The 24,289-nt window shown below is 38.0% G+C and overlaps 1 long non-coding RNA gene and 1 pseudogene across 1 annotated transcript in view; one reads left to right on the forward strand and one right to left on the reverse strand.

Moving 5' to 3' along the window:
* Positions 1-24,289, forward strand: part of LOC109674816 (UDP-glucuronosyltransferase 2B4-like) — a 722,912-nt pseudogene that overhangs the window by 37,873 nt on the left and 660,750 nt on the right.
* Positions 3,641-24,289, reverse strand: part of LOC141410765 (uncharacterized) — a 36,854-nt gene continuing 16,205 nt past the window's right edge. The window contains exon 3 of the long non-coding RNA XR_012435550.1: positions 3,641-4,432. This is a non-coding gene — a long non-coding RNA (uncharacterized lncRNA). The remainder of the gene's footprint in view (positions 4,433-24,289) is intronic.

Genomic DNA, 24,289 nt, shown 5'->3' on the forward strand with positions numbered 1-24,289 from the left:
CCTGGGTTGGGACAGGTACAACTTCATCAGGGATATAAAGAGGAGTGATAGTTGGCCATTTTGTGCTCTCGTGTCTGCTCAGCTAGATTAAATACATGCTTGCACCCTTTTGATCAAAAGAAATTGTTTTGTCAAGAGTTTCTGTCTCTTGTATGTCTATTATCAGCACTAGAGGGTCTTTAATTCCAACATTTTGGGGGTTCAGTCTGGGATTTTACATTCTGTCCAGGAAAAGAGGTCCCCAGCCCTTCCCCAGGGAGAAGTGTCCTGCTGCCTGATTGTGGCAGCCCTGAGGTTTGGCAGATGGTGACAACTTTCTGGATCTGCAAATGATCTTGGACTCCAGAATTTTTTGGCAATGTGGGTAAAAGAGCTCTGAAGACAGGGACTGCTGCAACCATGTAAGTTTTATGCAGAAATCAAGATAAGAAACGTCATTGGGGTGACCAAGTAATGTCTTGGTGGTCAAGATACTGGAGGCTGTGTGATTTGTAAATTGGATGTGTCAGGTAACATGAAGGGAAGGTGCAGTCTTGATCTGCAGCTATGAGGTGAACTCATACTGTTTAAGGCAGAATTAGATTCTTGAATCAAATTTAGGTTAGCAGCTTATATTGACCTGCCCATTACCAAGAGGTGCCTCAAGCTCCCATGAGGTACACGGCTGGAGACAGACAAAGGAAAAGAGAATCAGGGTGCAAGAAACCTCCAAGGCAAAGGGGGGATTGAGCTTTTGATAGACAGAGCACAGTCAGCCAGAAGGGAGAAATGGAAAATAAAGGCAGCAAAGAACAGGAATAGATATCAAAGGCTCAGGATAAAATACCCTCTGAGAGCCCCTAGGAAAGATGTCAAAATATTGTGATGATAGTCCCTGTACTAAAGGGACAAAGAAATAAAGAATGGTTAAATATTGGTATTTTATCTGGAACCAAGAACCAATCTTAAAGCCTTTGGTTTTTTTTTTGTCAAAATTTGGGTCTGATGAGGACTGGGTCTGTCAACTATTAATTGAGCATGTAAATGACAAAAGCCCACTCACAAAAGAGGAGATGGAATATATCCTCTGTTGGAGACAGAGTCCTGTTTCCACTTAAAGAAAAGGAGAAAAGACAAAAAGAAAAAAAAACCCAAACCTCTTCTAACTAGGATTTATTCTCCTCCCTCCCCCCCACCAATAACCCTGCTATTCCTCCAGCTCAGTCACCAGAGCCAGCCCTGGCACTGCCACCCGAGGCTTCTGCCTCTCCAGCTCCCCCACTAGCCCATCCACCTCCACCCCCCTTCCTTTCCTACCTGAAACCCCTCCCTACCATGACTTCAAAGGTAGTTAGAACAAAGTCATTAAGACATTGAGAATCTACCTTTTCCTCAGTCTGAAGAAGAAAAACCCCAATCCCTCTTTCTTCTGAGGAGGTTTCCCTTGGAGGAGGTGAAATTGGGTTTATAAATGCCCCTCTTACCAGCTCTGAGGTCCATAATTTTACAAAGGAGTTGTGAACCCTTCTCAAGGATCCCTTCAGGGTCTCAGAACAGATGGATCAATTTCTGGGACCACAGATATATACTGGGGCTGACTTAATGCCTATTTTGGGAATTCTCTTCTCAGGGGAGGAAAGACCCATGATCCATAGAATGGCGATGGCTATCTGGGAGCACAAAAATTTACCAGGACAAAATGTCCTGGCAGCTGATGGTAAGTCTCCAAATCAAGATCCCCAATGGGATAACAACACCCAGGGCACTGAGAAAAAATAAGAGAGTTGAGAGATTTAAAAATGAGGGGATAATTAGGGGGAGATGATTAACACAACCATTAACTTTACAAATTTCCTGGGAAGCAATGGACTCTGTATTTCAAAGAATAAGTTACAATTTCCTGAGACTGAAGTAAAATATGTGGGACATTAGATCAGTAAGGGCCAATGAAGGATTGGTCCAGAAAGAATAGAAGGAATCACTGGCCTCCTGCTCCCAGGAACAAAACAAGAATTAAGAAAATTAAGAATACTGCTGGTTGTGGATAGACTCATATGCCCTTAAAACTAAATCTTCATATTTCAAGTTGACTCAAGAGGGACCAGCCCCCCTTCTTTGGACCCCTGAGTAGATAAATACAAGTAGCTGGGCTAAAACAAGCCCATATCACAGCCCCATGCTAGCCTTGCCCTCTCTTGAACAGACTTTTTACCTCTTTGTAAATATAAGCAAAGAGTTGCCCTTGGGATGCTAAACCTGAAACATGGGGGTCACAATCAACCTATGTCCTTCTTATCTAAATTCCTAGATCCTGTCACCCAAGGTTGGCCTGAGTGCATATAGGCAATAGCAACTACAGCCTTCTAACTAAAGGAAGTAGAAAAATCACCTTTGGGGAAAGTCTAATTGTTAGCACTCCCCATCAAGTTAGAATGATCTTAACCAAGAGGTGGGTAGATGACTGACAGATTCCAGAATCCTAAAGTATGAGGATATCTTGCTAGAAAAGGATGACCTGACTTTAACTACTGATGAGGCCCAAAATCCAGCCACTTTCTTGGAAGGGGAAGCAGGAAGGAGGAGCCCCACACATAAATATTTAGATATTATTGAATACCAGGTAAAATTAAGGTCAGACCTCGGGGAAACTCCTTTCCAGATTGGGTTCCATTTCTTTGTGGGTGATCCTCTTGGGTAATTGAGAGAAAAAAGACATAATGGTAGGCCTTGGTTGTAATAGAATCAAGAAGCTGACTCCCTAAAAATTGGTCAGCACAGACTTGCAAATTGTTTGCTGTAAATCAGACTCTTATAAATCAGTCCACTAAATAAGTCTTAGAGACTGGATTACCTTGGATTAGATGTCTTCCCATAATGCTACTCAGGATAAGGATGGCCTCTCGGAAGAACATTGGCCTCTCCCCTTATAAAATGCTTTATGGGCTTCCTTACCTTAGCTCTGTTACTGATGCACCTTCCTTTGAAACCAAAGACTCTTTCCTCAAAAATCTTATGCTTGGATTGCCTTTTACTTTGTCTTAGGAAAGAAATGATTGTTAGCATAGGCTCCTCCACTTGACTTTCCCATTCACCCCCAGCAGCCTGACGATCATGTGCTCATCAAAACCTGGAAAGAAAATAAGCTTGAGCTAACTTGGGAAGGACACTGCTTGGTTCTATTGACCACGGAAACAGTCTTCTGGACTACAGAGATGGGGTGGACTCATCACACATGGGTAAAAAATGTGCCCCCATATGACCAGAAGGAACAAAGGAGTATGCTTTCACAAACAGGAGACACCAGAGTAACCTTAAAAATACTATAATGAAATTTTTTTTCTCTCTCATCTGGGAAATGGTATGTTTATTATTAATGTAACTCAGAGTACTTTTCCCTTAACTGCTGAATTAGATGCATGCCAGATCCTTCATTGTGGAGGCCTTATGTTCTAACTCCAGCTCTAAGGTTATTCCTTTTATATGTGCCCCATTCCAGGACCCATAGGGAAGCTTGGTATCTGTACAGATTGGATAGATGTGGGGTAAAACACTGGATATAAAGGATCCACTTCTCCCTTTTATGACAATCCTAAAGACTGGACCAGACCCTGAGACACTGGTAAGAATCCAATTTCCACCATCCAGAACAATTGACAGTCTTTTAATAGACTACAGTCAAAATTACACCTGTTTCAGACACACCCTTATCCTACTTGTAAAAATAAACAAAGTAACCCCCTTAGATTAGTTACAGAAAACTCTTGGAGTATGGCATGAAAACCATCTGTATTTCATAGATATGGGTTGGGGGCAGATGTTTAAGGACAGATCCGTTAGGTGCCTTTGAGCTCTAGCTAGCTCTCAACCCCTCCCAGATGACATGTAGTTCAACCTCCACTCCAATGTTACCTCCACTTTTGTACAACAATCAAACTCAGGTAACCATAGTAGAAGTCAAGGACCTAAGACAAACTGTGGCTATTGAAATTGGGTACAGATATATGAATGCTTGGATGGAAGGGATAAAATATTCTGTCCACATATTAAATGGGAGTGATTGCTAGGTATGCACTACTGGGAGAGCAGAGTCTCAGGTGGTCCCATTTTCATAAGGATGGTTCTTGGACCCAGATGAAATGTATTCCGTGTTGGCTGTTTCAGGATGCCAAGGCTTGTGGTAATGAATCCTGCTCAATGCTATCACTACTACTGTTCCCAGAGGTCAGAGGTCCTGTGGGTCAGCCCCTGAGGACTTTAAGGCCACCTGCCCTAGACATCAATTTTACCTCATGTCTCACCAGATAAGGAGGATGATTGACAAATGTGGGAAAGCTGATGGGATGCAGTGAAAGCTGGCCCTTCATCAGCCTCACAAACTAGTCCACATTCTCAGTGATCAAAAATCAACAACTCCATAATAATGGTCTCTGATGTTAGTGAAGTGGATGAAATCCTGCAAAAATAATGCAAAAGAATGATTATAAGAATGATCAATAAGTTAAAGGGAACATGTATGATATATTTGATACATTGTAAAAATCTTTGTAAATGCTACAATGTACCCCCACCACACAACAATAAATGAAAAAAGGACATGCATAAACACTAGAATGAATTCAAAGAACATACAAATAAATTGCTGAATGAAATAAAGAAGACAATGCTGGATATAACAGAAGAATTAAATAAAGCTTTAAAAATCCTAAAAAAACTAAATTGATATTCTGTGAAAGAAAAGTACAATAAGTCAAATAAAAATGTCAATTGAAAGCCTCAGAAATAGACTGGCTCAAGTTCGTTGAAATTAGACACTCCAGTGCTAAAAACAGACACATGAGAGACAGAAAATCTTGACAAGGCAATTTCTTTTGATCAAAAAGCTGCCAGCATGTACTTACTCCAGCTGAGCAGACACTCGAGCACAAAATGGCCAACCCTGTCTCCTCCTTATATCCCTGATGCAGTTGTACCTGCCCTAACCCAGGATTTGTCCAGGTCAAAGGTTCACAATCTCCCTGGATTGGCTAAAAGGCTTGAGAGATGGCTTAGGGCATTCAGTTTGGTGGGTATTAGAGTCATACAGGAATCCAGAAGAAGCAAGGACCCTTTAAATATGCAAGTCACCTAAGATGGCAACCTGAGGAATTTTTAAGTAATCTAAGAGGGTAACAAATACTTTGATAGAAAAGATACTATTTCTTACAATTTCCCCACTCTTTTAATTTAAATTATTCTCTCAAACTCATTTAGGAGCCATTGGCTCTCATGTTCCTGCCTTTCTAATATAAACAAGTTATTTTGGTAGGGCAGGGGTGATTGTTTTGTAAGGGCTGTCTCAATTAACCACTGTTTTAGTTCTTGGACACAAGGAATTATGCAGCATCCTACTAAAATTAAAACTCCATCCACTATGATTAAGGAGGTTGAGACTGAGGTCATCCAGCCCTTCCATATTCCATACTATTTTTCCATAAAGTCAGTGAAGGAATCATTTATACCTGAGTTTTCAGCTAGCTTGTTAGATAGGCTAGGTAGTCCCTATAGGGCTTTAGTAATAGTTCCATCAGGTGCTGTATTATTTGATATATATGTGCAACATAAAACTCCAATCATTACACAAACTCCTCCCTTTTCAGCCAACATGATGTCTAATGCTAGCCTGTTCTTCCAAGCCATCTGGCTAGTTGGTCCCAATTGCTCTACTATTCCTTTGATGGCATTCCTGGTAGAGTTGACAAATTTTGTTGGTTATAATAAATGTAATTAATCCAATCGACATTTTTATTTATAGTGGACCAACAAAAGAGAACTGATTCAAACCCTGCTGCAATTTGGTTCCTGGCTTTGAATTTGTTTGGCACTTCCCTAGGAGCCCTAATGGCATCAATGTAAACATGGGGATCAAAAGAGCCTCTGCAGTTGGCTGCAGTGTCTATATCTATATCTCTCCTTTTTCTAGATGTTGTGGCATGGGCTGAGGATCTAAATCCTTAGGTGAAAGGGATTGACAACTGCACCACAGCACAAGTGCCAGACCAGTTACCTGGAAGAGTCTCAAATAAAGGTCCTCTACAGTACCACCAGAGTCATATTGCTTATTCCTTATTTCTATGTTTCTGCCCTAGAATTTTATGCATCTGAGACCAAATCATTGTTTGGAATTCTTAATATCCTGTATTTTTTCATTCAAAGTTCTCTCATTATTCAGACAGGATTATATAGCTGAAGGGATGAAGTTAAATTTCTCACCACTGTCCTGGGGGTATAGCTCATAGACAAATAGTTGTCCACATGCTTAGTGGTCCTGGTCCCCACCACCATTTACAGAAAAAAGAAATAGCTGGACTTTCTTGCAGTTCCTAGTATAAAGGTTGATTCTGTATTTGGTCGGATATTTGTTTACTCAAGTGTTAGTCTGCTTCTGGCACGCTTTTGCTTTAAAAATTTCCCATTTTGTGTACCAGGAACTGCTGATAGATACAACAACCTTTGAAACCTGTGAAGCACACAGGTTTCAACTTACTTTACAAGCTTCCCAGTTTGTTGCTCCATGTTCACCAGGTTTCTAAGCCTAGAGTTATCCCACAAATGCATCAGAGAGTAGGGAGAAAAATCAAGGCCCAGAGTTATTCACTGGCAGAGGAGAACTGAGGTAGTCAGGAAAACTGGTTGACAGAATCAGTATTTTAAGGATCTGCCAAGCAGATCACCATTCTGTGTTAGGGAGGAAACTGGGGCATATCTTGAGACCGTAGATCCTGAGCTGAGAGCTTTTTATCTTGCCTGGCTATACACAAGGAAGACTGGCCTATAAAAGGCCAGTTATTTCAGAGCCTGCCCAACATTGACTACTTTGTGTGAGAGATGAAGTTGGGAAATTGCATGATTAGCAGGATCTAGGATTGCAGTTTTCATTTCCACTTGGCAGCACACACACATAGTTGGAGGTGGTTCCCAGAGCCTGAGCACTCTGCTTGCTATAGGATCTGTGCTCTATTTATGCAGTGATACTCATGTGTTGGATAATTAGTCCTCACTAGGGAGGATGGGCTTCCCACCACCAAACCCTTTACTGCTTGAGTTCCCTGATGCTTATATTTTTCAAAGGTCCATGTCAAACATCTTCCCTCTCTGCAACTACCTTTCTTGGTCATCTCCCAACAGGACACTGTGGCAGGTTATTTCAGACTCCCCAAATGATGACCCTTCTTTTTCTTAAAGTAACTGGAGTAGCTCATTCTCAAATAACAGACTCTCTCTTGAGATGGTGCCTGTTTGTAGATATCTGAGAGTGGGGATGACAAAACATCATTCTTCTGCAAAGAAGGTGGCCATGCAGAAGCTATTCAGTAGCAAATCCCTCCCCTGGAGTTAAGGTTTGTAGGATCTGTCATCTTATTTTGGGACTAGAGTTGCCAGCTTATCATCAGAGCCATCTTTTATGTTTATCTTCCACTCCCCACCAGGGCCTGAGGGTAGGGGCAGACTGTTTTCTACTTTTCTCTGTCACCTTTGTGTTTCTCCATGATTTACTCTTGTTCTCTCTCTACTTTTATGATTCATAATGCTCCTCCTCTCTTTCTTTCTTTAGAATATATTCTCTTCTTTGTTACCCTGAATCTTCCCATCCATGGAGTCAAGTGGAAGAGGTTTCTAATACATCTTGCCTTATCTCCTGTTCTGCAAATTTCACACAAATAGAGTAATTCAATAATGTGATCTTGTGTGGTACCTCCTTTCACATATCATAATGTAATCAAGGTTCATCTATACTGTAACATGGGTGAGCATGTCATTGCTTTTATTGCTGAATAATATTCCTTTGTATGGATATAACAACTTTTATGGATCCAATTGTCTGCTTATAAGCATTTAGTTTGTTTCCATTTTTTGATTACTATGAATAATGATGTTGTGAACATTTAGCACATTATATATGTGGACATGTTTTCCTTGGCTATAAAATAAGAAGAAAAATTATTAGGCCACATGTTTAAGTAATATTTTTTGAAATAAGATAATATTACTTTCTTGTCAAAACTCCACTCTTTAGGTAAGAATCTAGTATGCTCAAAAACAGTAGAAAAATGGAAATTAAAAAAATGATTTGGATAAAGCAATGTTCGAAAACATTGTCCAAAATTTGGAAAATGCAAAGAAACTAAAGTGAATGACCAAAGTATTATGTGACTCACTAGGTAAGTGTGCTTTTTATTTAATTTTGTTGTTTAATATCAATTTTCTATTTACTTTTGAGTCCAGATGTAATGAAGTAAAACATTAACTTGTATGTTTCTCTGTGGTAGAAAACAGCTTTTAAACCAAGTGTGGTGGTGCATGCCTGGACAAATCTTAGTAAGAGCCTATGTCAAAAACTAAATGCAAACAACAGGGCTAGGGTGTAGCTCAGTGGAAAGAGCACTTGCCCAGCCTCAGAATACTCTCATAATATGGGACCTTAACCAATTTTGTTAACCAATAATTGAGTAGGTAGTATTATCTTAACACTTATATTTTCCCTCAGTATTATTTATAAATGCTTCCTCATTTATGACATGGTTCACTTAATATTTGTGTAAAAGCTATGAGTTCTCTTTTAAAGTTTGAAAAATATTTTAGACTACATTATATAAGAGGCTACAGTATATATTAAAGATCTTAAATTCTGAAAAATCAAATGACATACTACAAGTAAGATTTTTTTTTAATTTAGGAGAGGCAAATAAGTATTTTGTATTTCTCTTTTAATAGTTAATTTTCCTATTTCTTTTATTATTAGTCAATAGTATTTTGTTCAAATTATTGACATAGTCCCAGAGAGAACATTCTAGAATGCAGAGAACTAGGAAAAAATCAGAGATACATATTCCATCATTCATGCTTTTATATATGAGGTTCTAAAATTGAGTGTCAATTCAGCATGTTCAATTGTCCAGTTTTTATTCTCAAATAATCTCAGTGAGACATAACTCATCATCCATGTACCCACTAACATCGCTTCATAAGCCTCTATACCATTTGTTTGAAAGAAAAACTCAGAACATTAGCTATGAGCAAACTGTAGTTATTAAAAGGAATAGAGCATTTGACCCTCTTAAGATTAAGATCTGCAATTCTTAAGGTTTTATGGAATTTTTAATCACATCTTTTTCTGATCTGTTAATAATATAAATGAATAAACAGAAATAAGGCTAGGTAATTGGAATCCAATTAATAGCTGATTACTTTAATACAATGATAACTGAAATTAAAAAGAACAGGAAAAATATAAGATGTCTAGTGAGTGACTGAGAAGGGCTTGAATAGATTGAATTTGGAGCACAAAGGAAAAGAAAATGTCCTGGAATATTTCAACTTTCATTTTGAGTACATTCATAAATCCTTCAAATTTATGTAGACTGGAAATTATTAGTCACTTTGGGTATTTCATGCCTTTGGTTCCACAAGTGAAGGAAGGAATTTATTTGTTGGCTCTGGTGATTGATCCTGACTACCAAAGGTGAATGGGCCACTACTCCACCAGGAAGGAATGGAATTCTATGCCTAGAATATAGACATTCCTTAGGTAAACCCTTTGTATTATCAGGTGCTGTTCAAGGGAACACTGCTGCTCAAACCAGGCTGGAAAATTAATGATCCAGATCATTCCAGAATAAATGTTTGGTAATCCATCCCACCAGGTAAAAACCATGATGAGCTATGTGCTTTCTAAAGACAAAGAGATTGCAGAATGGGTAGCAGATGAAGACCATTATAAATGTCAGTCACAAATATATGACCAGTTACAGAAAGATGTCTGTAATTGTCACAGTGCTTCTTTTTGTGCTATGATGTGCTCATATGCACATACACATATGAACAGGTACATGCATATATACACCCATGAACATATCCACATGCATACAAGCATGATGGAAAATCTGAAAATATTATCCAATGTTGTGATAAACTAATTGGTAATTGAAAATATTGAGAGTGCCTGCCTAGCAAATGTGAAGCCTTGAGTTTAAACACCAGTACTGCAAAAACAAAAGTAAATATTGTAAGATAAAATGTATTTAGTATACCTAATCTGCTAAATATCATAGATTAGTCTATTGTAATGCCATTTACTGGCAGAACCTGGGTGACTGAAGCCAGAACAGATGAGAGGACTACTGAGTCCTGCTCAATAGCCATTGCTTTTTATAAACTTTTACACAGAGACCATTTGGTCAGAAAAAGCATGCCAAATATTATGTGTCAAGATTACATTAGCACAGTTAAAATTAACTCTTTGTTTTGTCTCCTTTAAAATGGGAACAGAGAAGTAGGAGAAGCACATGGTCAACATAACTTTCTTATTTACATCTGAAGGACACAAAGCCAACTTGAAACTTTGAATACTGTTTTTCTGGACATCTGGCCTTCTCATAAGGCCAGATGCTGACTCACACAGGCACAGTTTGGTCTGAGACTTTTGCCCCAGTTCCTTGGAGCTTTCTCACAAGGCCAGGTACCAATTCACACACACACAGGCACAGTCTGGTCCTGAGGCTTTTGCTCCAGTTCCTTGTAGCTTTCTCACAAGGCCAGGTACCAATTCACACACACACAGGCAGGCACAGTCTGGTTCTGAGGCTTTTGCTCCAATTCCTTGGAGCTTTCTCACAAGGACAGATGCCAACTCATACAGGCAAGGTCCCATTGCTGGCTCTGACAGTCTATCCTATCTTAAATATGTTAGGAATACTTACACTACCACATAGTTAGATAAAAATCATCTAACAAAAATCCTGCTTTATCATAAAGTGAAGACTGTCTACAGATTTACTGAATACTGTACACTATGAAGTACATTATTAGCTGACTACCCTCATGATCTTAAGGACTAGTTTTGGAGTGAGCTGTTTATCTAGCTCCTGTTACTATTGAATATAACTGGGACTAACTGGGTGGTGACAGGAGATGCAAAAAAGACACAGGATAGACACACAGACAGAAAGGAGGATCAGGCATGTTCAGTGCTAGGGTGGAGATGCACAATGCCCTCATTGCTTCTTTTCTCTATTATTCTCTCCATTTTACTCTACTTCTTATTTCTATCTTTATTCTGTAAGGCCTTACTCCTTTACAATTCTTTAAAACCTTACTTCTAAAGTCTTTCATCAAAAACTTACTTTTAAAGTCTTCTTTAAAACCTTGCTTCACTATCTTCACTATTCTTTAAAATATATCCTATTGAACTGGGAATGTGGCTCAAGTGTTTGAGTGGCTGTCTAGTAAGGACAAGGTCCTGATTTCAAACCCCAGTACCACTGCAAAAATATATCCTACATAATATAATAATATAAAACATTGAGTGTATAAATACATAGAAAAAGATGCATATATGTCTATGTATATATGTAAATATATATGTAAATATATATATATGGTTTAAATAAACTTTTATTTCTTTCTTCTTATTCTTATATCATAGGACCAGTGAACATCACTCAAAGATTTTATCTTCTGTTTGGGGGAAAGCTGTTAATGCACGTATGTAGGATAGTTGGATAATGTCATGTGAAATTGGGACCATGTTATTATCTCTATTTGGAGAGTCATAATACAGGTATATTTAGGTGCCAAGCTCACAAGGGGTAGATTTGCTACAGTTTTGAGTGGGTTATGGAGTACCAATATATTTTTGCTTAAACATTATTTCTGGATATTTCTGCAAGGATCTCAATAGAAAATTGGACTAAGTAAAGGACATTAAGTCTGTTGAAGACATAAATAGTATACAAATGCTGAATAAGAAAGATTTTCCCCTGCCAATTTCCACCTACAGACTTTCCACCTATATGTATATATAGACACACATATGTGTGCTTCAGTGTATGACAGAGAGGGAGAGACAGACAGAGAGAGAAGAAGAGAATTTATGTATATCCTCTATTGGTTCTGTTACTCTGCAAAGATTAATGCATCAATAGGACATGTGCATATGTGTGTGTGTTTATGAGGAAGAGACAGACAGAGAGAATACTAATATCTGTATCTATCTACATCTCTCTATATATCTGTATCTATTTATATCAATATCTAACATATATATACATATATATGAGAGAGAGCAAGAGCGAGAGAGAGAGAGAGAGAGAGAGAGAGAGAGAGAGAATAATGAGGCTCAACCTGCTCCATACCTCTTTAAAAGACTGCTTTTAATCTTTTCTGTCTTTGCTATCAATGAAAACACCTTCATGTTCCACAGGAATATACCTCTTTGCATGAAATCTCAAATATCACAAAAGGTGAGAGAAATACATGACATTGCAAACTTTGATAGAAAACTGTATTTTATATATGGGCATTCTATCAGCCACTTAAATATGTCAGAGCTTCAAAGTTCAATCTATTGAGTATATTTTATTCAGACCACACTATTAACTATTTCCTATACTACATAATTTTCCATTCTGACTATGGTCAAAACCTCAGGCTTTTGTAACAATGTTCTTTTGAAAAGTCCCAGAAGAATTACTTTATACTTATTGAACCATCTCATCTATACATGAATGTAATACAATGTTATGCACTCTAATCCATTGAATAATAACAGAGCAAGGTGATAAACAGTAAGAAATAGGGGTCAATGAAAGAACAGACTATTTGATATCTTGCTGTCCTTTTAATATATGCACTCATGGCTATAAACTCTCCTCTTATGACTGCCTTTGCTGTGTCCCATAGGTACTGGTATGTGTTGTTTTCATTTTCATTAACTTCCAGGAAACTTTTGATTTCCTCTCTTATTTCTTCTATGACCAACTGATGATTGAGCAATGTGTTATTCAGCCTCCAATTATTTGTGTATTTTCTGCTGTTGTTTTTGTTGTTGAATTCCAGTTTTAATGCATTGTGATCAGAACAAAAGCAGGGGGTTATTCTTGTTTTCTTTTTTTGCTGAGGTTTGCTTTTTGCACTAAGATATGATCTATTTTGGAGAAAGTTCCATAGACTGCTAGAAGAATGTACATTGTGCTTTTTTTGGGTGAAATATTCTGGAGACATCAGTTAGGTCCATATGATCTATGGTGTTATTTAGTTTTATGATTTTTTTTGTCAATTTTTTCTTTGGATGACCTATCTATTAGTGACAGAGGGGTATTAAAGTCTCCCACTACCACTGTGTGGCAGTCAATATGTGCTTTTAAGTACTTTAGCTTATGTTTGATGAAATTGGGTGTACTGACATTGGGTGCATATAGGTTGAGAATTGTTATTTCCTGTTGATGTATCACCAATTTCATTAGTATGAAATGTCCTTCTTTATCTCATTTGACCAATGTAAGTTTGAAATCTGCTTGTCTGATATAAGTATTGCAACTCCTGCCTGTTTTGGGGTGCCATTGGCTTAGTAAATCTTCTTCCAGGCATTAACCCTGACCAGTGTTTACTTCTGTCAATAGGGTGGGTGTCTTTTAAACACACATGTTGGAGCTACCTTTTTAATACAGTTTGCCAAATGTTGTCTTTTAGTGAGAGACTTGAGTCCTTTATATTCTGTTAATATTCATAGGTAAGTCATGATTCCTGTCATTTAGTTGTTTTTGTTATGAAGGATTTGACTGTGTGCAGCTGAATCAATGCTATTCACTGATTACTTGTCTTTTCTTCTTCTGTGGTTTGATCCTTCTCATCATCTTGTGATTTTCTTTGCTTTCATCTTCTGTGTGCAAAATTTACATCTCAAATTCCAGGAAAAGGAAGTACAAACAAAACTCAAAAAACACAAAAGGAGAGAAATAATGATAATGAAGGCCAAATTAATGAAATAGAGAAAAAAAAACATACAAAGAATCAATGAAACAAAAAGCTGGTTCTTTGAAAAAATATACAAGTGGACAAGCCTTGGCAAATCTTACTAAAATGAGGAGAGAGAAGACCCAAATTATTAAAATCAGAAATTAAAAATGGGAGATAAAACAAACACCAAGGAAATCCAAGAAATCATCAGACACTGATATATTTTCAAAATATAGATTTTGAAAACCTATATTCCAATAAATTGGAAAACTTCAATAAATGGGAAAATTTATAGGTTCTTATGACCATTCAAAATGGAAACAAGAAGTTATTAACCACCTATACAGATTTATAACACATAATGAAATTGAAGCAGCAATAAAGTCTCCCACAAAAGAAAAGTCCAGTACCTGACAGATTCTCTGATGAATTCTGCCAGACTTTTAAAGAACTAATACCATCACTCCTTAAACTTTTCTACAAAATAGAAAGATAAGGAACACTTCCTAACTCATACTATGAAGCCAATATTACATTCATCCAAAAACCAGACAAGGACACATCCAAAAAGGAGAATTATAGGCTAATCTCCTTAATGAACTTTGATGCAAAAATCCTCAAGATAATAATGGCAAACTGAATTCAACAACATATCAGAAAGGTCATTCACCAACCAAGTTGGCTTCATCCCAAGGATGCAGGAGTAGTTCAACATATACAAATCAGTAAACATAATACAGCACATTAATAGAAGCAAATACAATAACCACTTGATCATCTCAATAGATTCAGAAAAAGAATTTGATAAGATTCAACACCACTTCATGGTAAAAGCTCTAACAAAACTAGGAATAGAAGGAATGTACCTCAAATTTATAAGGGTATATATGACAAACCTAAAGCAACATCATATTCAATGGGGAAAAACTGAACTCATTTCTTCTAAAGTCAGTAATGAAACAAGGATGCCTGCCCTCCCCAATCTTATTCAACATATCCCTGAAATTCTGAGCCAAAGCAATAAAGCAAGAGAAGAAGTAAAATAATATAAATATGCAAAGACATACTCAAAGTATCTCTATTTGCATACAACATTGTCCTATGCAAATAACTCCAATGAAAAACTTCCAGACACCATAAACAGCTTCAGCAATGTAGCAGAATACAAAATCAATTTACAAAATCAGTAGCCTTTCTATACATCAACAATAAATAAATTTAAGGAACATAGGAAAACAATTCCATTTACAATAGCTTCAAAAAATTCAAATTCCTAGGAATAAACTTAATAAAGGATGCAAATAATCTCTAAGAGGAGAACTACAAATCAATGTAGAAAGAGATAGAAGTGGACTACAGAAGGTAGAAAGATCTCCCATGCTCATGGATTGGATGAATCCACATACTAAAATTTATTTACTATCAAAAACAATCTACAAGTTCAATGCAATTCCCATCAAAATTCCAATGACATTTTCATCACAGAGATTGAAAAATCTGCCTAAAGTTCATTTGGAAGCAAAATAGACTGCAAATAGCCAAGGCAAAACTGAGTAAAAGGAGCAATGCTGGAGGTAGCACAAACTATACTCCAGAGCCATAGCAATAAAAACAGAATGGTATTTGCACAAAAACAGATATGAAGACCAATGGAACAAATAGAACTTGCATTTGAATCCACACAGTTTGCATATGAATCCACTTTATTTTTGACAAAGGCACCAAAAACATAATGGAGAAAAAACAGCCTCTTCAGAAAATTTTGTGGGAAAATCAAATTTTCTGCCTGCAGAAAATTGAAACTAGATCCATGCCTGTCACCCTGTAGTAGTATCAACTCCAATTTTTAGGATACTAATATCAGACCTGAACATTTGCAGTTAGTACAGGAAAGAGCAGGGAGTACTCTGGAAACAATTGGTATAGGCAAGGATTTCCTCAGTAGAACACCAACAGCCCAACAACTAAGTGAAAGGGTGGACAAATGGGACTACATGAAATTAAAAAGCTTTTGCAAAACAAAACAAATGCTCTTTAAATTGAGGAGACCACCCACAGAGTGGGAATAAATCTTTGGTAGCTATACATCAGACCAGGGACTAACAACCAGAATATACAGGGACCTCAAAAAACTAAACTCTCCAAAAATTAATGAACCAATAAAGAAGTGGGCAAGTGAACTAAACAGAACTTTTTCAAAGGAAGCATTCCAAATGGTCAAAAAACATGTTAAAAAAATGCTCACTATCCCTGGCCATAAAGGAAATGCAAATCAAAACCCCACTAAGTATCGACTTCACTCCTGTAAGAATAGCTAGCATCAACAAAACCACCACCAACAAATGTTGCAAAGAATGCCGGGAAAAAGAAACCCTCCTGCACTGCTGTTGGGAATGTTCACTGTACAACGACTTTGGAAAAAAATATGGAGGCTTCCTAAAAAACTAAAAATAGATCTGCCTTATGATCAAGCAATATTACTCCTAGGGATTTATGCAAAGAATGTGACTTAGTTTATAACAGAGGCAACTGCACACCCATGTTTATTGCAGCACTGCTCACAATAGCCAAGCGATGGGAACAGCCAAGATGCCTCACTACCTATGAATGGATTAAGAAGGTGTATTTATACAGAATGGAATTTTATTCAGCCACAAACAATGAAATTTTGTCATTCTCCAGTAAGTGGATGGAACTGGAGAACATCATTTTAAGCTAAATTAGCCAGGCTCAGAAGGCCAAAAATCGCTTTATCCTTCATATGTGGATTATATACCAAAAACAACTGCAGTAATATTATTGGACATGGGTCACACACTAAGGGGAGATTTGCGTGGGAGGAATAAAGAAAGTGAAGAAACTCAAACTTGAATGTGATTGAATTGCTCACTCTAGAGGAGTGAATATAGTAATCTTTAACAAGCAGAGGACACTATGGGAAGCAGACCAGGAAGTAGTTAAGAGTTCTGGCAGAGATGAACCAATGTGGGTGCAACACACATCTGTAGGGAAGCTGCACTAGAAATCTCTCTGTATAGCTATTTTTATCTCAAACTATCAAAAACACTTTGTCTTTCTTATTATCTCTTATGTTTTCTCTTCAACAAAATTGTAGAGCAAGAGGGCAGAACATGTTCTGGCTGGAAGAGGAATAGGGAAGGGAGCGGAAGGGAGGATGTGTCCTAGACAATGTATACACATATGAGAAAATATAAAAATTGTTAAAAAAGAAAAGACTATAACAAGAAATTTACCAAAGTATTCAAAATGGATCAAAGATCTTAATGTAAGATCTGAAACCCTGTAACTACAAGGGAAAACACAAGAAAATATAGGCATAGGTTGCTTTTGCTGAGTAAGAGTCCAATTACCCAGGAAATAGCAGTGGGTATAAACAAATAGGATTACATTGAATTAAAACCAACTGCACATCAAAGGAAACAATTGCATGAATCAGTGGACACCCTACAGGATTGGAGAATATATTAACCAACTACTCAACAGATAAAGAATTAATATCCATAGTATAAAAGTACTCCAAAATTTAACAGCAAAAGAACAAATAACATAATTGACAGTTGGGCAAATGAATTGAACAGAACAATCTGAAAGGAAGACTACAATGGCAATAAGTACACAAGGAAATGTTCACCATTCTTAGCTATAAATAAAGGCAAATCAAAACTACACTGAGATTTTGCCTTATCCCTGTCAGAATAGCAATCATCAAGATAACAAACAACAACAAATGCTAACCTGGCTGTGGAGGAGAAAGACACAATCTTGGTGGGAAAGCAAATGGTGCAACCATTATGGAAATCAATATGGTGGTTCCTCAAAAAACTAAAAATATACCAACTTTATGACCTCCTATGCCACACTTGGGCATGTTTCTGAAGGCGTGTAAGTCAATATACAAAAGAGATATCTGCCCACCTGTGTTTATAGCAGAACTGTTTCCAATAGCCAAGCTATAAAAACATTCTAAGTGTCAAACAACTAATGAATGGGTAAGAAAATGTATGTATTCAGCATAGAGTATTAGTCAACAAAAAGAAGAACACAATTATTAATTTTCAGGAAAATGGATGGAATTTGGGTCCATCCAAATTATTTGGCTGAAAAACCAAATAATTACATATATTGGCTCATATGTGGAATGTAGACCTATAATGATGATGACGATAATGATGGGACTTGAGTGTCAAAAGGACTGTCTGGTGCAATCGATGAGACTATAGATGGGGAAAGAAGTGGGTACAGAGTAATAATATCAATGTGTGTGTGTGTGTGTGTGCACTTAGAAGATGGGGTATAGGTAAAGGGGATTATAAGGGAATAGAATAGAGGGGGTAAATTTGGACCAAGTACACTCTATCCGTCTATGGCATTATCACAATAAAAGCCACTTGTACTGTTAGTGCATGCTAATAAAAACAATAAAAATTAAAAATAAATAACAAAATAAGATTAAAAATTGTTTGCTCATTTTGGAAGAAGTAAGAGAACATTTTTCCTATTGTTTCCTCTACCGATTACTCAGTATTTTGTTCCATATATAATATTAAAAATTTTGTTTTGACTTCATGATCAACATTCTGGACTGTAGCTTTTGGAGCATAAATACATATGTATGTAAATATATATAATATTAATAACATTTTTGCATGAATACACAAGCAGATGTATGCATGTAGTTATAAACATTTTTTCAGAGTGATAAAAATAGAGCAGAGATGATATCTAGATAAATAAGTGATACTACATAGCAAATTTACACTTGTGTACCCAACTCCTGGACCTTTCTTAATAAGCACTTTGTGTGCTTAGAATAAGAATCAGATCATTTTGGCAGAAGTGATTCAAGTAGTTAATTTTTTAAATAATATCTTTGTTTATGAAAAAATGAATTGTTTACTTAATATTCATGGAGAGACAACTATTTTTTGCACAGGTGAGGTGGAATTTCACTTTGTTTGTCCTGAGCACAAAAATACTTCTTTAAGGTAAATGTTTACTTTTCATAATTTTATATGTACAGATGAATGCTCAATGGAATTTTTTCTTATTGTTAATATCTCACTTCTGCCTATCAGAAAAGCACACAACTACCATGTAAATGAAAACTTGAACTGTTTATTTATGATTTGAAAATGTTTCAGCATACTAGAAAATGGTCATTTAAGGGCAAGGCTATTTTTTTTCCAAAATGGCAACTAGAGGGAGGAAACAGATAGCTTGTGTTCCTTAAAGTAAAAATCTTGCTGAAGATGCAGGAGACACACTGGGCAGGAAAAACCACCAAGAAGAGGCAAAACTCCAACACTTCCACACCCCCAGCCTGCACATAGCTTCCCCACACCACATTATACGGACAAACCAGGAGGGCTCCTGCACTGCCAGGCACCAGCTTCTAACCTGCTTGGGAGATGCAGACCAACAGGTAAGCAAATAAGAGGCATGCGGTACTCCCACAGCCACCCCTGGGATAAATCAACATAGCCCCCTGGAAAGACTGACCCCTGCCCTACAAACAAAAAAAACCCAGAATAATAAACAAGCAATTGAAAAAAGAACACATAGCAAAGAGGGTGGGGTGCCCTGAGCTCTGGAGAAAGGGGGAGGGGTACTTCTCCATGTGGCAAACTTCGCAGAAGAGTGGTGGAGGGGCACTTTCCCAAGCAAATTGTAAATAAACAAGCCTGCAGAAGAAGGTGGAGGTGGAGGACCCCCCAGAGAGCTTGGAGAGGGGAAGTCTTCTAACAGAGGCTGACGAGAGGCATACTCCACTGGAGAAAGGGGGAGGGGCACTTCCCCACATGACCTGTAAATAAACAAGCCTGCTGGAGAAGGCAGGTGTGGTGCCACGCCCCCCCCCAGCATGCTTGGAGAAGGGAAGGCTTCCAACAGTGGCTGACGTGCAGAGCGCTTTGTCAGAGAGTAGGGGAGGGGAACTTCCCCATGTGAACTCTAAATAAGCAAGGACTGCAATTGCAACAGGCTGGTAGGGCTCTACACTGAAGAAAAGAAAAGGGGCAGGTGTCCAGGAGAACTCTAAATAAGCAAAGCCAGCTGGACTAGGTGAGTGTGATGGCTCATCCCTGAGAACTGTAATAAATAAAGCCTGCAGCAGCAGCCAGCTGACAGTAGGTGGCAAGTGAGCTGCAGCCTCAAACAGAGCAGATAAGGTTCACTAAGCTATCTCCAAATCCAACCACCTTGCGAGATAACCACAAGGCTACTGATTAAATACCAACACCACGACTGGATGCTGAAGGAGCAACACCAAAACTACTAAGACGGAAATGGCGTGGTTTGTGGACCTGAAACTTTTATTCTTTTATAGTTTTATATACCTTTTCTATTTCATTTAATTATTTTTTTCTTTGCTTTTTTCCCCTTTTATTATTATCACTTTGTTTTCCTTTGATGTGATAACAACAGAACTACTAATCAAACACCAACACCAGGACTAGATGCTGAAGGAGTAACACCAGAAACAGAACTATTAAGACTGAAACTTTATTGTATTTGAAACTTTTTTTTAACTTTCTTTCTCTGTCTCCCTAATGCCTGTTTAGCTCACTGTTGGTTAGTACACTATCTCTCCCTGTTTATTTCTTTGGATCTGTATTTTTTTTCCTTTTTCTTTACCTTCTTTGCTTCCTTTCTCCTCTTACCCTTCCATTCTAGATACCACCATTTTTACAATTACCAGCAAGACAGTACTAAATTACACACAGTACAAGGACAGTAACAGCAGCAAGTGGAATGACAGGAAGGTGGAAAAAAAGATGGAAACCAATTTCCCCCAAATAATAAATTAGTACAGGAATGAGAGGGAAATGAAGAAAACAGATACCCAGATCCAGACTCCTACAAAGCAAATATAAACTATGACAAAGAACCCAACGAGGCCCGCAAGAACACTCTGAAAGAAGAAATCCTGCAAGTAATCAATGAGAACTTTACAGAGATGGTACTGTATATGGTCAATGAAAATGTACAGGAGACACTCAAGAAATTCCAAAACAACAAAAATAGAGAATTTGAGAAAGTCCAAAAACACGTAAAAGAAACTATACAAGCACTGTATAAACACCAAGATGAAACAAAGAACACCATAAATAGATAAATGAACTAAGGACGAAAATAGACAATATTAAACAGGAAGTGACCCATGATATGGAAAACCTCAGAAAAAAGAACAAAACAGAAATGCAAAACAAAATGGAAGGACAATCCAGCATACTAGAACAAGCAGAAGACAGAATCTCAGAACTCGAAGATGAAATGGTAAGTAAAGGAAAAACTGAAGAACTACTCATTAGACAACTCAAGACCTGTGAAAGGAACATGCAAGAATGCAATGACTCCATCAAAAGACCAAATCTGAGAATCATGGGCATTGAAGGAGAAGTGGTGCAAAAAAAGAGGAATTCATAATATATTTAACAATTAATAACAGAAAATTTCCCAAATCTAGAGAAAACTATGCCCATTCAGGTACAGGAAGCCTCTTTGGACACCAAACAGACTTGACCAAAATAGAACTACCCCACAACACATTATTATTAAAAGAACAAGCACAGAGTATAGAGAAAGAATAGTGAAAGCTGTAAGAGAGAATAAACAAGTAACTTACAAAGGAAAACCCATCAAAATCACAGATTTCTCAACAAACACATTAAAAGCAAGAAGAGCATGGGGTGAAGTCTTCTGGTCACTGAATGAAAATAACTTCAACCCTAGGATACTCTACCCAGCAGAACTATCATCCAAAATAGATGGAGCAATAAAAGTCTTCCATGATAAGCAGAAACTAAAAAGTATGACCACAAAGCCACCTCTACAAAAGATTCTTCAAGGGATTCTGCACACAGAAAGTGAAAACTAACATAACCATGAAAGGACAGGCAGTACCAAACCACAGGAGAAAAAAAGGAAAAAGAGTAGAGTAACATTGTTTTAGCTACACACAATCAAACCCTTAAACAATTGAGACGAGAGATTCCAAGATGGCAGCTAGAGGTAGGAAGCAGAAAGCAACCCTCCTATAGTGAAATCTTGGAGAGACGCTGGAGACACACTTTGCAGGCATAATCACTGAGAAAAGGCATAACTTTGACCCCTCCACATCTCCAGCCGGTGCAGAGAATCTCCACTTCACGTTAAATGGAGAAACGAGGAGGGCCCCTGGGGCCGCCAGTGGCCGGCGCCCATATGGCTTGGGAAGACGTGGACCAGGTGAGCTTTGCGGTACCACGGTAGCCCCACAGACAAGCCTGGGCCAGAGCAGCATAGCCCCCTGGACAGACTGACCTCCACCCGGGAAAAAAAAAATAGAGAAACTGAGTAATAAGCAATAAGAACAGTTAAGACACGCTGGAAAGAGGGTGGGGGCACCCTGAGCACTGAAGATTGGCTGAAGGGAATCCTTCCCGGGACTGTAAATAAACAAGCCGGGTGGGCCGGAGAGCCTCTGGCGGGAGCGGGGGGGTGCACCCAGCAACCAGGAGCAGGGAAGCTTGTGAGAGGAGGGAAGACCCACTTCCCACGTGAACTGTAAACAAACATGGTGGCCGGCAGGAGCAGCAGCACCGCCCAGTAAGCAGAAGCAGGAAAGCTGCTGAAAGTGGCAGTGGGAGGAAAACTTCAGAGGAGAAGGGCTCCCACATGAACTGTAAATAAACACGCAGGCCTGACAACGCGGGGCAGTGTCACCTTTCCCAGTGCTTGGAAAGGGGAAAGCCTGTAGCAGAGGCTCCCACACTGGAGAATTCTGAGCAAACAAAGCCTGTGGGACCAGGTGAGTGCTAGCTCACCCCAGAGATCTGCATAAATAACGCCGCCAGCTACAGGCTGAGAGCAGCAGGCAGGCAAGCCACAGTTGCAGATACCACTCTCAGAACTGTCTCCAGACGCTTTTTTTTCTTTTTCTCCCTACCTTTGATGAGAGAACAACCGAATTACACCTGAAAGCCGAAAAACTTACTGAAACTGTATTGCATTTGAACGGGGGACACTTGGTAGGGCTTTGTGTGTGTGTGTGTTTGTGTGTGTGGGGGGGGTGTAGTTTTGTTCTACTTTATGCATCCCCTATGATGAGACAACTACAGAACAACATCTGAGGAACCAACTCCAGGACTGGAGATTGAGACGGACACCCAAATTATTAAGACTGAAACTGCATTGCATATAAACTTGGAAGTTTTTTGGTTTTTTTTTTTTAATTTTCTATTTTCCATTTTATTTTAATTCATTTTTATATATAGATATTACTTCCATTTACTTATTTTTTATTTTTTTTATCTTTGATTTTCAATCCTCTCTCTGTCTCTCTAATGTCTGTTCAGCTTACTGTTGATTAGTACACTAACACTCCCTGTTTATACCTTTGAAACTCTCTTGTCTGATACCTTGTTCTGCTTTCTCCCTCTTGTCTGTATATTTGTTTTCCCCTTTTCTTTAACTTCCTGCTTTCCATCTCAGCTCACTCTTCCATTCTAAACATTACCATTGTTATTATTACAAGCTAGAAAATACTTAATTACACACAGTACAGGGACAGTAACAACACCAAGGACAATGATGGGAAGACAGAAAAAACAGGGAAACCAGTTTCCCCACAGCAAAAAATTAGTACAGGAACCAGAGGGGAATGAAGAGAACAGAAACTCAGATCCAGACTCCAACAAAATGAAGATAAACTATGCCACAGGACCCAATGAAGCCCACAAGAATAATTTAAAAGAAGACATACTACAAGTACTCAATGAGAATTTTATAGAGATGATACTGGATAGGGTCAACCAAAATGTACAGGTGACACTCAAGAAATTCCAAGACAATAAAAATAGAGAATTTGAAAAAGCAAAAGAACAAATAAAGGAAACCATAGAAGCACTGTATAAACACCAAAGTGAAAGAGAGAACACAATGAATAAATGGATAAATGAACTCAGGACAAAAATAGACAACACTAAAGAAGAAAACTGCCAGGATATGGAAAACCTCAGAAAAAAGAACGAAACAGACCTGCAAAACAAAACAGAAGGCCAATCCAGCAGAATAGAACAAACAGAAGACAGAATCTCAGAACTTGAAGATGAAATGGTAATTAAAGGAAAAACCGAAGAACTATTAATTAAACAACTCAAGACATGTGAAAAGAAAATGCAAGAACTCACTGACTCCATCAAAAGACCAAACTTGAGAATCATGGGCATCGAAGAAGGAGAAGAGGTGCAAGCGAAGGGAATGCGTAATATATTCAACAAAATAATAACAGAAAATTTCCCAAATCTAGAGAAAGATATTCCCATACAAATGCAAGAGGCCTCCAGGACACCAAACAGACCAGATCAAAATAGAACTACTCCACGACATATCATCATTAAAACAACAAGTTCAGAAACTAAGGAAAGAATATTGAAGGCTGTAAGAGAGAAAAAACAAGTAACATACAAAGGTAAACCCATCAAAATCACAGCAGACTTCTCAACAGAAACATTAAAAGCAAGAAGAGCGTGGGGTG

The sequence above is a fragment of the Castor canadensis genome, chromosome 9 (assembly GCF_047511655.1).
Source record: "Castor canadensis chromosome 9, mCasCan1.hap1v2, whole genome shotgun sequence".
In the NCBI taxonomy this organism is placed as follows: Eukaryota; Metazoa; Chordata; class Mammalia; order Rodentia; family Castoridae; genus Castor; species Castor canadensis.